The sequence below is a fragment of the Sorex araneus genome, chromosome 5 (genome assembly GCF_027595985.1).
Source record: "Sorex araneus isolate mSorAra2 chromosome 5, mSorAra2.pri, whole genome shotgun sequence".
Classification (NCBI taxonomy): domain Eukaryota; kingdom Metazoa; phylum Chordata; class Mammalia; order Eulipotyphla; family Soricidae; genus Sorex; species Sorex araneus.
In genome coordinates this window covers 179,883,835-179,897,113 of record NC_073306.1, presented here as the reverse complement: position 1 = coordinate 179,897,113, position 13,279 = coordinate 179,883,835, and positions in this window count along the sequence as shown.

Here is a 13,279-nt window from a genome sequence, read left to right as displayed (position 1 = left end):
AAAGGGAATTCAAGAAACTCTGTACACATCGGAGAACTTAGATGCAACTGCTGAACAAGATTTTGGTGAATTCTACATGATTATTTTTGCATTGATCATAAAACTGCAAAATAGGTGGAACTCAGAGCAATTCTCTATTTGGGGCGGGGGGTATGCCCAGGTCATACCAGGCAATGCTCAGGGCTTATTTCTGGCTCTGCACTCAGGAATCACTACTGGCAGTGCTTGGGGAACCGTGTGGGATGTCAGGGATCAAACCTAGGTTGGCCATGTACAAGGTAAGTGCCCTACCCACTGTACTATTGCTCTGGCCCCACAATTCTCTATATTTAAATATGTTAAAGATCATTTTGTAGGAAAAAATGTAAATTAAAACTGAAATTTCAAGACTTTTTTTTGCCAAAGAAATGGTACTTCCCCATAATCCTACTCGGGTGAGAGCATCCCTGGAGCTATTCCTCTCATTCAGTCTCCTCTTATGTTTTCTCTCTTTCCTTCCTCCCCCCCCCCTCTTCTGTGCATCAAGACTTCAGGACCAGTGGTCCAGGGTTCCCTGACATGCCTTTCAGTCCTCACTAACTCCACTGCTTCACGGCCAGTCTCCTGGTCTATAACACGAGGCCAAGCCTCCCTCCCAAACTCCACTCTCACATTCTCAGCCCCATGTCCCCACATTCACATAGAACCTGCTAGGCCCTAAAACTAACCCTTTTCTACCATTCACATGATTTCCCATCATCTCTTTCTCGGTCAACAGAAACCCACCTAATAAACCCAGCTAGAACTCTGATTTACAGGCCAGAAATATAGGGCTTATGGTGCCTGCTTTGCACATGGCGACCACAGTTCAATTCCCAGCACTGCATATGGTTCACTGAGCACTGCCAGGTCTAGCACAAGCCACCCCAACTCAAACACGGCAGGGATGGGTAGAAAGCACCCTGTTTTACTGAATGCATGTCAGGTAGTATAAGATGGAAGGTGACAGAGTTTTGGAGAAGGGCATTAAGGACCTCTCCAAATCAACTGCTGGCATCATCACTTTCCTACAGTATCTAGCTCCTCGGAAACTCTTGGTAACTTCTACCCTCAACTCTCCTACAGAGCACACCTTGATGTATCACTTAGCTTAGTTTTAGGCTTTTAACTCTAGTACCTCTCTCTATCCCCACAAATAATCCTCCAATCTCCAAATCATCATATCTGTTTGCCATGCTGCTACTCAAAAACCCTTGATAGTTTCTACTCCTCTGTATAAAGACCCAATTTCATCACCTAAACACACACATCATACCTTTCCAACTTCATCTCATGACATCATACAATTTAAATAATCTACGTTGAAGGTTTATTCACTTATTTCCAAACACATGAGGCCTTCACTCATCCTTGATGAAAGCCTGTTCTCCTTGATCCCAGTTGCTACATTGAAATTTTCCCATCCTTGAACTGAGAAAATATAAGCTAGCAGAGAGAAACTTCCTCCTCTATACCACAGAATAAATATTTTGGCATCTAAATATACATTCGCTCCCTTCCTCAGATGAAAGAAAAGGTCAGAATTCTGTGGTCTGGGATGGTCTCTCCAGACCGCTCTGGCTACAATCCTGGTTAGGAATCCATCTGTGTTTCCCATTCCTGCACTTCCCAGCCTTCCCATAAGCTCTACGCCTGCTCAAATCCTTTCAACATGAAATCAAAGTACCCTTAAAATACCACCTTCATCTCCCTTGCACAGTGAGGGGCCCCAGCCCCCACTTCAGTCAGGTTTCAGAGCATCACTCCTTTCACCTGTGCCCATGGAGGTCACACACTTTCAGACAATGGGCTCTGCCATCTTCATCCAATAAAACCTCCATTATTGGGCATAATTGCCCATGCCTGCCCGGAAACTCTTTCTGTGGTCCTGTGATCAGACTCGGTAGAAGGCAAAGAGTCCAGCAGGAAACAGATGGCAAGAAATAGTGATAGCAGGGAGAGTTTCATGAAGGAACTCTGTAAACATCTGGACAGGCTGAAAGGAACCTAACCAGAGGGAAGGGCTAGCCACAATGGAAAGGGCTGCCTTGGGCCTGAAGAGACAGAGGAATTATAGCAGTGGGCAGACAGCAATTTTGGTCGTTGGCAGAGAAACAATTCACTGGCCAGCAGGAGGATGCCAAGGGGAAGAACACTCCATGCCTCTCTCTTCTCAGCTCCTGTCCCCTGACAGTGCCGCCAGAGACTGACCCCTGGGAACCAGAAGACCAGAGAGCTGTTGGTGCCTGCACCCCATACGGTTGCCCGAGCTCCGCTAGGAGTGATCATTGGGTGCACAGCCAGGAGTCAGCCCTGAGCACTGCCAGTTATGGACCAAAACCAAAATAACTTGGAGGGAGGGGCACACCTGGTGGTACCGAGGGGCTACTCCTGGTTCTGTGCCTGGGGGTCCACAGGGCTAGGGACAGAGCTTTACAACCCCTACCAGTATGCCCTGCGGTATTTTTCCCTCAGTTTGCTTGGCAGTAGTGAGGGTGGAGGCTTGCCACCTTTAGATTTTAAAACATTTCGCCATTGGCTCTGCTGTGAAATTGCCTCAAACTTTAAAATGCCCAATTTCCATATACCCCCCCATCCCATTCTGTTTTAATTTCATTTATTTTTATTATGCTTCTAGTTCTATTATTACAGAGGTAAAATGTGTCTTATTTCTCATAAATATAAAATCAGTTTGCATTTCTATAATAGAGTAACTGGAGAAGGGTAAAATTGTCCAAAGAGCAAAAATTCCACTTTCCTATTTGGCTGGGGATGAAGGGCAGTCCATTGGTGCTCAGGGGACCCAGTGGTGCTGGGGATTGGACATGATACCCCCCAACCCTTTGTCTTCAAAACTTGGATGGGCAGAAAAAGAGGTGATGGTTCAAGGTGAGAGCAGAGTGGGGAAAAGGATGAATGCTTCTCCACAAATGCAAGATTTTAGAAGAGATTATGTGTAAACACGAAGATCACATGAAAAGAATTAATGAAAGGCAATGAATTGAGGCAAGAACACAGGGGACAAAAGAAAGATCATTATATACAAGAGTTTATATTAATAGCTTTAAGTTTAGTTTTATATGAATATATTCATAGTATTATAAATCATGATACAGCAATAAAAAAATTCTTGGCAAAAAAATCTCAGTCCGTTTAGCTCTATTACATACCTGCTAGAAATTTTAGTTCCTAACCCAAAATTTCATTTTAAATCCTTTTTCTATAATCATTTGCCCAACCATAAAATTATTTATTTCTTAAAACCAAATAGTATTACTCTTTGCTTGGCCTTTACACACAAAACAAGTTCAAAAAGAAAAATGTTAATTTTAATACAAATAATGAAACAATTAGTTGAATAATAAGTTGCAGTGCTCTGTAATTGCAGCCGTTACTATTTGCCTCTTAGATTCCTTTGCTTTGATTCACTAGGGTTGAAACATGAAAAAAGCTTCCTGTCCTGTTTAAATTTTGGGATTAATTTTTTTAAAATGTCTTGTTATTTTTACCATTGAATCTGTCTCAAATAACAGAAATTATAACTACTTTCTGCAATGCTGGTAGAACCCAAAGCAGCATTAAAAAGAGAAACTACAAGTTGTTTTATGTTTACTTGCATTTGCAATAACTAACAAGTCATATTCATCACCCAATACTATCTCTACCCTAGCTACATTTTGTGATATCTTAAACCTCCAAAATAAGTCTTACAATTATTGACACTCAAATCAACCAATGCGGTTTCTATTTTATGTGGCTAAGAAAAAATAATTTGATAACAAGAGAATCCATGTCAAGATGGCTTGACACTGAAGAATGGGGACAGCGATGCCAAAAGTGTCCCGGAGATGTGGCATTCTGTCTTCCCCAAGACTGTATCAGCCCTATTATTTACCAAACAGGCATTTTGTTGCAGCAAAGAGATTTTACTTATATATAATATCCAATGAAACAAATGTGCTATTAGGGATGAGAGTTTGCTCATAGTTATTTTCAATGGAAACATTCCCTTCTCAAAGGAGATGTCATTTTCTAATATTTTCTCTAGAAGAGGCTTGTGAGTCCTCTGTGTAACTTCTTGGGGCCTGTCTGCTTCCCTCATTACTTGGCTGAATATCTAGCTGTTGTTGTCCCGAGGGTCCCCCTGGGATCTTTGTTCCTGGAGTTCCACACACACACCTGCCGCCACACGGGCCTCCTCCAGAGGCATCGCCAGGTGTTCTCCACCCAGGCCCTGGGATACGTACAGAATGTGGGACATGTTTAATGGGAAGATGTGGGATCACTCTGAGGCCACTGCTGTCATCGGAGCATCCCATTAGTCATGGGAATGGGAATGAAAAGACCATCTGGAGAGACATTCCAGGGGAGGGGCCCACAGCGCTGACTGACTGACCCGGTGCCTGTTCCCTAGTGAATGCAAATGGATATTCATCAGCTACATGAATGAGGGACCAAACTCGGGCCTTTCTGCTCTAATGAGGTGCAGAAAGTCTTTAAAAATCTAGATTAATCCTCCCTCCACCACTTCCTCTTTCCATGCCATTGATTTCCTAAAGGAAACAAGGTAAATTGGCTTCTAGTATAACCTACATTCTGGATTTTGCCCATTTGCTTATTTGCTTTCTCCTAGCTTTTTTTTTTTTTTTCGGGTGACACCTGGCCGATGCCCTAATAACAGGGGTTATTCCTGGCTTTGCACTCAGGAATTCCTCCTGGTGGTGCTCAGGGGATCATATGGGGTGCTGGGAATTGAACCCGGGTCGGCTGCATGCAAGGAAAATGCTCTACATGCTGTGCTGTTGCTCCGGCCCCTCCTAGTATCTTTTATTCTGTCTAGTATGTGGAATTCCTAGAGCTCCCATACCCAAGAATCATGATTCTCCATGCCTTGTCTGCGGCTGTTAGCCACGCTTCAAGGTCCTGCTCAAAGGTTGCTTCCCTCTTCATGCAGCCTTTCTGACGGTTCCAGATGCCCTTCCCCTTCCCTCCTTGTGCTCCCCAAACACATAACATTATCACTCTCCTTAGCGCTTATTTCTTTCTGCCTTTTACTTCTTGGTGTTTCTGACAGGGCTGCCTTGGTGGGGGATCCCTGGAGAATCTTCATCAGGATCCTGCTCCTTCCCTAAAATTGCTATTTACAAAAAAGACTTGCTTTTCTTAGTTATTCTCCCTACTTCATTAAAAAAAAAAACTTGCTGATTAAATTAAATTGCTAAGTAGTATCTTAAACATAGGGGACCCAATGTTGTGTTTGAATTGTAGCATGAGGGAATTTTTTTTGCCATATATATCCACAGAGGAACCCAGGTATGTGGGACCCATGGCTGAGATCTCCAAGCCTGCTCAGATCGGGACTGGGCCTCCTCTACCAGGTCCCCCATTTTTCAGTAGCTTGGCAGCCACACCCACAAACTGCCCCCGGCGCCATGTAATCTCACGAACGGCTAACATCCAGAGACAATAAAAGAATGCTCCCGGAAGAGAGCAATGCAGAACCTCCTGCCCCTGTGCCAGGCTATCTTCACCGGTGCCTCCTCGGAGGGGGACAGGTTGAGTCTCCCTCCCCACCCCAAGGAGAACCCCGGCAGTCGAAAACCTCCAGAACACAGCTGCAGCCATGCTCAAGGCCACTCTCCACACGCTCGGATGAGCCTCACACATGAAGGAACAGGAGAGGAACCCAGGTGTGCGGGACCTGGGGCTGAGATCTCCAAGTCTGCTCAGATCGGGACCCAGATCCCCCATTTTCCAGTAGCTTGGCAGTCACACCCAAAAACTGCCCCCAGTGCCAGGTAGTCTCATCAATGGCCAAGATCCAGAGACTATAAAACAAAGCCCCCAGAAGAGAGTGATGAAGAATCTCTCACAGCAGAGCCCAGCAAGGTACCCATGACATATTCGATATGCCAAAAACAGTAACAATAATGGGCCTCATTCCCCTGACCCTGAACGTGACAGGGACGAATGGAGACGTTACTGGTGCCCACTCAAGCAAGTCAATGAGCAATGGGAGGACAATGATACAACAATATATTTTCTATGAATATCGGGCTATTGTGCCAGGCAGCTTAGACCTCTGTAGCTGGTGTCTCTTAACATGGGTTTGGGACTGGAGAGATACAACTTCATCCCAGAATCAAATTATTGAGCAAAACTTAAGAAAAAGTCAAATAATCGAGATTTGGTGAATTTTTTTTATCAGAATAAACATAGTTGATTCTTGTCTCATGAAAATATAGAGTTTTAAGGAAAAGCAGTCAGCTATAGCTCAACAAGGATAACTAGCAGAGCCTTCATAATTCTAGTTTGACCTTTATAATCCTTTCAGTAATAGACATTGCTGGAAAGAATGAGCTCTGGTAGGGTGCTTGCCTTGCACATGACTGACTTGGGTTGAATCTGGTACCCCATATGGTACCCTGAGCACTGCCAAGAGTGATTCCTGAGTACAAAGACAGTAGTAAGACCTGAGCATCGCTAGGTGTAACTAAAAGCAAACAGATAAGAGAATAAAACCATGAGTTCCTGTAATTTTTGCCTTGGATATGATGTTGAAACTAGAAAACATTTCAAATTCAGTTTAAACTTCCAAAATGAGAAAAATTGAAAAGTAATTACTATATTTTTAGAAAATAGCATGTTTCAACTTTTCATTAAATCATCGTAGACAGAGCATTACAAAGCTGTTCATGATTGGGCTTTCAGTCATACAATGTTCCAACACCCAGCCCTCCGCCAGTTTTTAATTTCCCAGCACCAGTTTACCTCCCACCCTTTAGGCATTATGGTTTGTAATGCAGATGCTGAAAGATTATCATGTATATCCCTTTACCCACTTTCAACACTCAGTTCTTGTCCAGAGTGATCATTTCCAACTAATACTGTCATAGTGGACTGTATTCTATCTTACCTACCCCCCACCCCCCACACCCTTGTGGTAATTTTTTCCAGTCCTTCTGGCCTGTTTACCCTTGCCTTGGATAATAATTTCATACCGTTAAAAACAGCAAGATTTACATAGTAGAAAGAATAGGTATAAATTCTTTCTGTTCATGTAAATTCTACAGTTAATACCCTTAAAATTTAGTAAAAACTATTAATGTTTACTCATTTTTCTCCAAATGTAATTATTTGATTATTTTAATAGAAACTGCCTAGGGGCTGGAGCGAATGCACAGCGGGTAGGGTGTTTGCCTTGCACGCAGTCGACTCGCATTCGAATCCCAGCATCCCATATGGTCCCCTCCCCCCTCCAGCACTGCCAGAAGTAATTCCTGAGTGCAGAGACAGGAGTAACCCCTGTGCATTGCCGGGTGGGATACAAAAAAAAAAAAATAGAAATTGCCTAAACACAATGAGAAACCTAATCACATAGACCTCTACTGACTACTTTCAGATTCATTACGTACTGACATTTTTGCTGCATTATTTTAGCTTTCTCTTCATAGACAGATAACAGGTTATGTACCAGACGTGCTGGTGTATTGTATATAAGCATTTTATATATTACAAATATTATCATTATAAGTGTCCATAAAATCCAGGCACATAAGTGAATATACACAATTTCCCAGAAAGAAGCAAAACAGTATTATCTAAGTTTCCACATTCTGTAGACACCTTGAGACACCAAACTCACTATAAATACACATCTGTTTTGCTTCGGCATCAATTAATCTATGTTCACCACATTTTTTTTTGAAGTAAAACAGATTTTATTTGGAAGTTTTTGAGGTGAGGAGGGAGGGAGAGCCAGAGAGGCCCTACACACACCCCAGCATCAAGAGAGGAAAGCGTGAGAGTACACATCTCAACAGGGGAAATGCAGGCGACACATGCGCTTGGCCACGTGGGCACATACAGCACAGGGGCTCGGGCAGCATATGCGTCTCGTCACATTTCTTGAATGCCATCCAGACGCCCGTCAGACGGAGGGATGAATTTTTGATGTTGGAAAATGTAAACGATTGCTGATAATTATACAGGGAATATGAAATTCACTTTCCTTCTTGTGGCTCCTCCAAACATTCTGTTCTTTGCTAAAGATTGTATAGATGATGGAATTAATATGGGAAAAGAATTATTCCAATTTGTAGTATTCAGGTGGACAATGAAATAGTTCAACTATTCCATCTATTCCAACTTTATTCTGTAGATAAGGAAACTGAAGTCCAGATTAGTAAATGCATGGGCCCATTGTCATTAACTAGTTTTAGTTCCCAATCACTTTTCTTTTCTTTTCTTTTTTTGGAAGGGGGAGGTGATAATTTTTGTTTGGGCTTCACACCTGGAGATGCTAAGGGGTTACTCCAGGTTCTGTGCTTAGGGTCATTCCTGGAGGTGCTTGGGACCCTCTAATGTCAAGGATTGAATGTGAAGCATCCCTTCTGCATGCCAAGAATGTACTCTGGCCCACTGAGCTCTCTCCCCAATCTCAGAACCCACTTCGGGTGTCTCCTGTCAGTGAAGGTGACCCTTGCCCTTTGCCTCCCCAACCCTACAGTTGCCTCTCTGCTAGCCCCCTGATAGGGCGGCCCTGACAGCCAGGAGAGCTACAGAATATGCTTTCCAGGATATTCCACTTCTTCCAGACTCTCCTTCCCCAGAATATCAGCTTTCTTGGGGAGGGGCATGGGGAGGCGAAGCAAAATCTATGCATGGAGTCCTCACCATTGCATGTGCTGGAATTAGGGCCAACACTACGGTTAGAGCAGATAGCAATCTGCTCTAATCCTGTGTAAGATTGCCACACCAATCACTGTAGGTCTTCTGGTTTATTCCTCTTTTATTTACCAACTCAAGTTAGTTAGTATAAGCAAGGCAGGCAAGAAGGCAGGCAGCAAGAGAGGGGGATAAAAAAAAGGGGGTGACCTTTCTATATAGTGACCTGTGTTTCTACAGAACACATGTTCGCTTCCCTTAGTTTGTTTTTGCTTATTCCTACACGAGACCACCGTTGGAACAACCGGTATGGCTGTGTATGGAAATATGAAGGTGTTGGGTGATTATGAGACAATCATATGTCACACATGCCCTTTATATGTAAGATGATGCCATTTGCCCTTATGAAGGATGACCAATAGGATCATATATGTAAATTAGGGCATATAAAATGATGCTTCAGAGGGATGGTCCCTCCTTCTGCTTTCCAGTCTTTCCCTGCCCACTCCCTCCATAACACCATTGCCAGAGATCAGACTCCAGGAAGTCAAGAGATAAGAGAAAACCTAGAGGAGTTCCTGTTCGGTGTGGGCAGTTACCCTGCCGGTCCCAGGAAGTGGCTGGCTGGCCACATCTACATCTGCTGATTAGCTCAGCGTGGATGCCCCAATTCTCCAGGAGAGTCAGAGCCCTAGGTAGGGATACGATCTAACTCTTTTGGGTCCAGAAAGAGAGAACTCCACCTGAATGTCGTGTTCTTGCCAGGAAAAAAATTCAAAGATAAGATAGCGTATAGGTAAAGGCAGGAAGATGGCTTAAAGCAACAGGACAAGCCCACGCATGGATGCAGAAGCTCCCAAAGGAGAGTCACGTGAGTCTTGGCACAAGGATTTTTAGATCACTGTCACTCTCATCACTGTCACTGTCATCCTGTTGCTCATCGATTTGCTCGAGCGGGCACCAGTAACGTGTCCATTGTGAGACTTGTTACTGTTTTTGGCATATCAAATACTCCACAGGGAGCTTACCAGGCTCTGCTATGCAGGTGGGATACTCTTGGTAGCTTGCTAGGCTCTCCAAGAGGGGCGGAGGAATCTAACCTATATCTGCCACATGCAAGGCAAATGCCCTACCCACTGTGCTATCACTCCAGCCCAAGGATTTTATTTATTTATTTTCTGCTTTTCGGGTCATACCCGGCGATGCACAGGGGTTACTCCTGGCTCATGCATTCAGGAATCACTCCTGGCGGTGCTCAGGGGACTATATGGGATGCTGGGAATCGAACCCGGGTCAGCCACGTGCAAGGCAAACGCCCTACCTGCTGTGCTACTGCTCCAGCCCCACCAAGGATTTTTAAGGAGGAGAAATATGCATAAAAGAGTCAGGCCCAAGGAGCACGATATAGATGCTGCTAACGTTGTGTCAGGACTCATGCTACACCTTTAAGCTGTCTGAGGTGGGCTTCATCCAGCCTCCTTCCACATTCTGGATCTCTCGATCAGATCACTGCAGATCTGAGGGAGACCTCTCCCATCCCCCAATGCCTTTTCCTTCCCTCTTCCCAGTTAGGGTTCCCTTACACCTACAAGAACAGCAGCAGCTCAAAAAAGGCCCTCAGATGCCCCCCGCCTTGCGAACATAAACATCTGGAGAGTGTTTGTTTTGGGGCTGTTCCCGCTGTGGACAGCCCGGCACAGCTGTGCTCCAGGCTCGGCCTCCCGGTCTCTCCCGAGTGCTTCTCTGCCATCAGCATGTCCCACTGTGCACCATCAGCCTTGCCTGCTCCCCCAGGAAGATCCACACTGCGGCAAACTTGGAGGAAAAGAAAAAGACGACATTCAGTGTCTCCGTCAACCTGGGAGAATATCAGCCACCAGTTCTGATGGCCACTGAGATGGTATTTCAAGCAGGGAGATTTTTCCTTTCTTTTCTTTTCTTTTCTTTTCTTTTCTTTTCTTTTCTTTTCTTTTCTTTTCTTTTCTTTTCTCTTCTTTTTTTTCTTTTCTTTTTTCTTTTCTTTTCTTTCCTTTTTTCCTTTCTTTTCTTCTTTTCTGTTCTTTTCTTTTTTCTTTTCTTTTATTTTCTCTTCTTTTCTTTTCTTTTCTCTTCTCTTCTTTTCCTTTCTTTTCTCTTCTTTTCTTTTTTCTTTTCTTTTCTTTTCTTTTCTCTTCCTTTCTGGGAGTGGGATGAGGGGGCACAACCGGCTGTGTTCAGGGTTTACTCCTGGCTCTGTACTCAGTCATCACTCCTGGCGGTGCTGAAAGAATCATACGCCAAGCCAAGAGTGGACTGGGATCTGCAGCATGTAATCCAAGCACCTAACCCCCATGCACTCTCTCCCATCCCTCAGCAGTGAGATTTAGCAGATAAAACACCAGACACCTCGGGAAAGGTCTTGCAGGCTCCATCTTGGATGCACTTAGCCAGGCCCAGCCAGGTGGGTGCGAACACCACAGCCAACGTGTGTGTCCCTCAATGACAACTCCAAGCAAACGTGCTCGCTCCCCAGCCAGGTGTGTAACCCCCAGTGGACACAAGGGCAAGTACCCTACAAAAGTGTGCAACCCCCAGCAAGCACTTTAGTTACGTGCATACCCCTTCCAACCACAATAAAAGCCAAAAAGTGGGGGTGGGTATATCGGGGGTGGGGGCGCAGTTTTAAAGAGAGATACAGGATACCCGGCTGAGTCTGGCTTTCAGGGAAATAACAGGCCCTTTGTCAATATTTAACTCTGCTCCCTGCTAGATATGGGGACTGCCTGCTTTAAGGTACTAATCCTTGTTTATCTGAAATTCAGACATTTCACCTGAAAACTCTGTTATAATATCCAAATAGAGTGAGCTGGGGGATGTTCTGTGCAGGGGCTGCTAACGGGGTCCGCTGCTCCGGCGGTGGGAGAGGCAAAGAACGCTGAACGACATTTGCTGCCGCCGAGAAATGATGAGGTGTCTGGAATGCTCTGCCTTAGGTACTAAAGCACATACCAGCCATGCCTACAAAGCAGCCACGAGAGCCGCCTCAGCAATGATTTACAAAGCAGTAAAAATGGAAATTCACTCACGCCTAGTCCAGGGGGAGAACCCCCGGAACAGCCCGTCCTGCCGGCAGTTGCCTAGGAAAAAACAAAATAAGCAAGACCAAACAAAATCTCTGCCGGAGTGGTTCCCTGCGCAGAAACGCAGAGTTGCTTGGAGCGGGGAAGGCATTCTGGGAGAGCCCAGTTCTGAAAAGAGCTTTGCTGTGGCCGGGCCGGTGCTCGGGATCCACCACTAGCGTCACACCCGCACACACGTTAGCACCGACGATGGCCGTTGGGCCTCCATCAGGAGTCTGCTCTAACTCTGGCGGGCTCAGCAACTCAGACCAAATTACTTCCCGATACTGATGCCACTTCCCCAAACACCATCAGTCCTCCTGCTTTGACTTGTGAAATAGTGTGCATGCAAACACTCTCGAATCTACCACCCAGCTGAACCCAGTTCCCCAAAATAAGATGCAGTGCCACCCACCAGGCGGCGGTGGTGTAGAAGGTGGATCCTGGCACAGCCCTGCCCTCAGATCACCTAGAATCCAGAGGGAAAGATCCAGACAGAAGGACAGACATGTGGTACCCAGAAAAAAATCTGCCCCATGTCTGGGAAGGGAGGGGTAGAGGAGACCGGACGGGAAGGAGAGGCGAGAGGACGATTCTGCAAAAGAGCCGCTTCCCCAAGATGCTCAGACAGGTCTTCCCAAAGTCTGGTGGTTTGGGGAGCCAGAATCCCAGGTGGAATATCGCAAAGGCTCACAAGAAACTTTACTGCTCCCAGGACTAGAAGGAAAATTCTGGGAGAACTTACCCAGAGTGAGGGTTTCTACCAGAGCTGTTTTCCGGGAGATACCTACATATATGGCAGGAGAAATGTCTACGTACAGAGCATCTGGTGTTTGTCCTAGGAGCCACCGGCCCCCCCAGTGAGCACTACCTCCATTTTTGAAGCCCCAGACCCTATCCCATTCCTTAGCTCAGGAAATGTGCCTCCTCTCCTGTTTCTCCTCACTCACCTTAGAATTTGTGTGGAATCCCTGTTCACCCACAGTTACATTTGTTTTCTTCTCCTGCTCATCTGTCTGGCCGGTAGCACTGTCACTGTTGTTCATCGATTTGCTCGAGCGGGCACCAGTAATGTCTCCATTGTGAGACTTGTTGTTACTGTTTTTGGCATATCGAATATGCCATGGGGAGCTTGCCAGGTTCTGCCATGCGGGTGGGATACTCTTGGTAGCTTGCTGGGCCTCTCTGAGAGGGGTGGAGGAATCGAACCCGGGTCGGCTGCGTGCAAGGCAAAAGCCCTACCCGCTGTGCTATCACTCAAGTCGAACCATTGATTATTTAATCAGCTTGAGAAGAGCCCAGAGGGTAGAGGGAACTTCCATTCCTGCCCAGCAGCTGTATAATCGACTCTTTCCCATATGATAGAATACTTTATGGATATGTATCAGAAAGAATGTCAGTGTACTGCTTAGGCTACATTGCTAAATAATAAATGTTAAATTGAATTTTTGAAACTATTATGCTCTGGCTCTATGTAGGTCAGGAGAGGAAAAAAC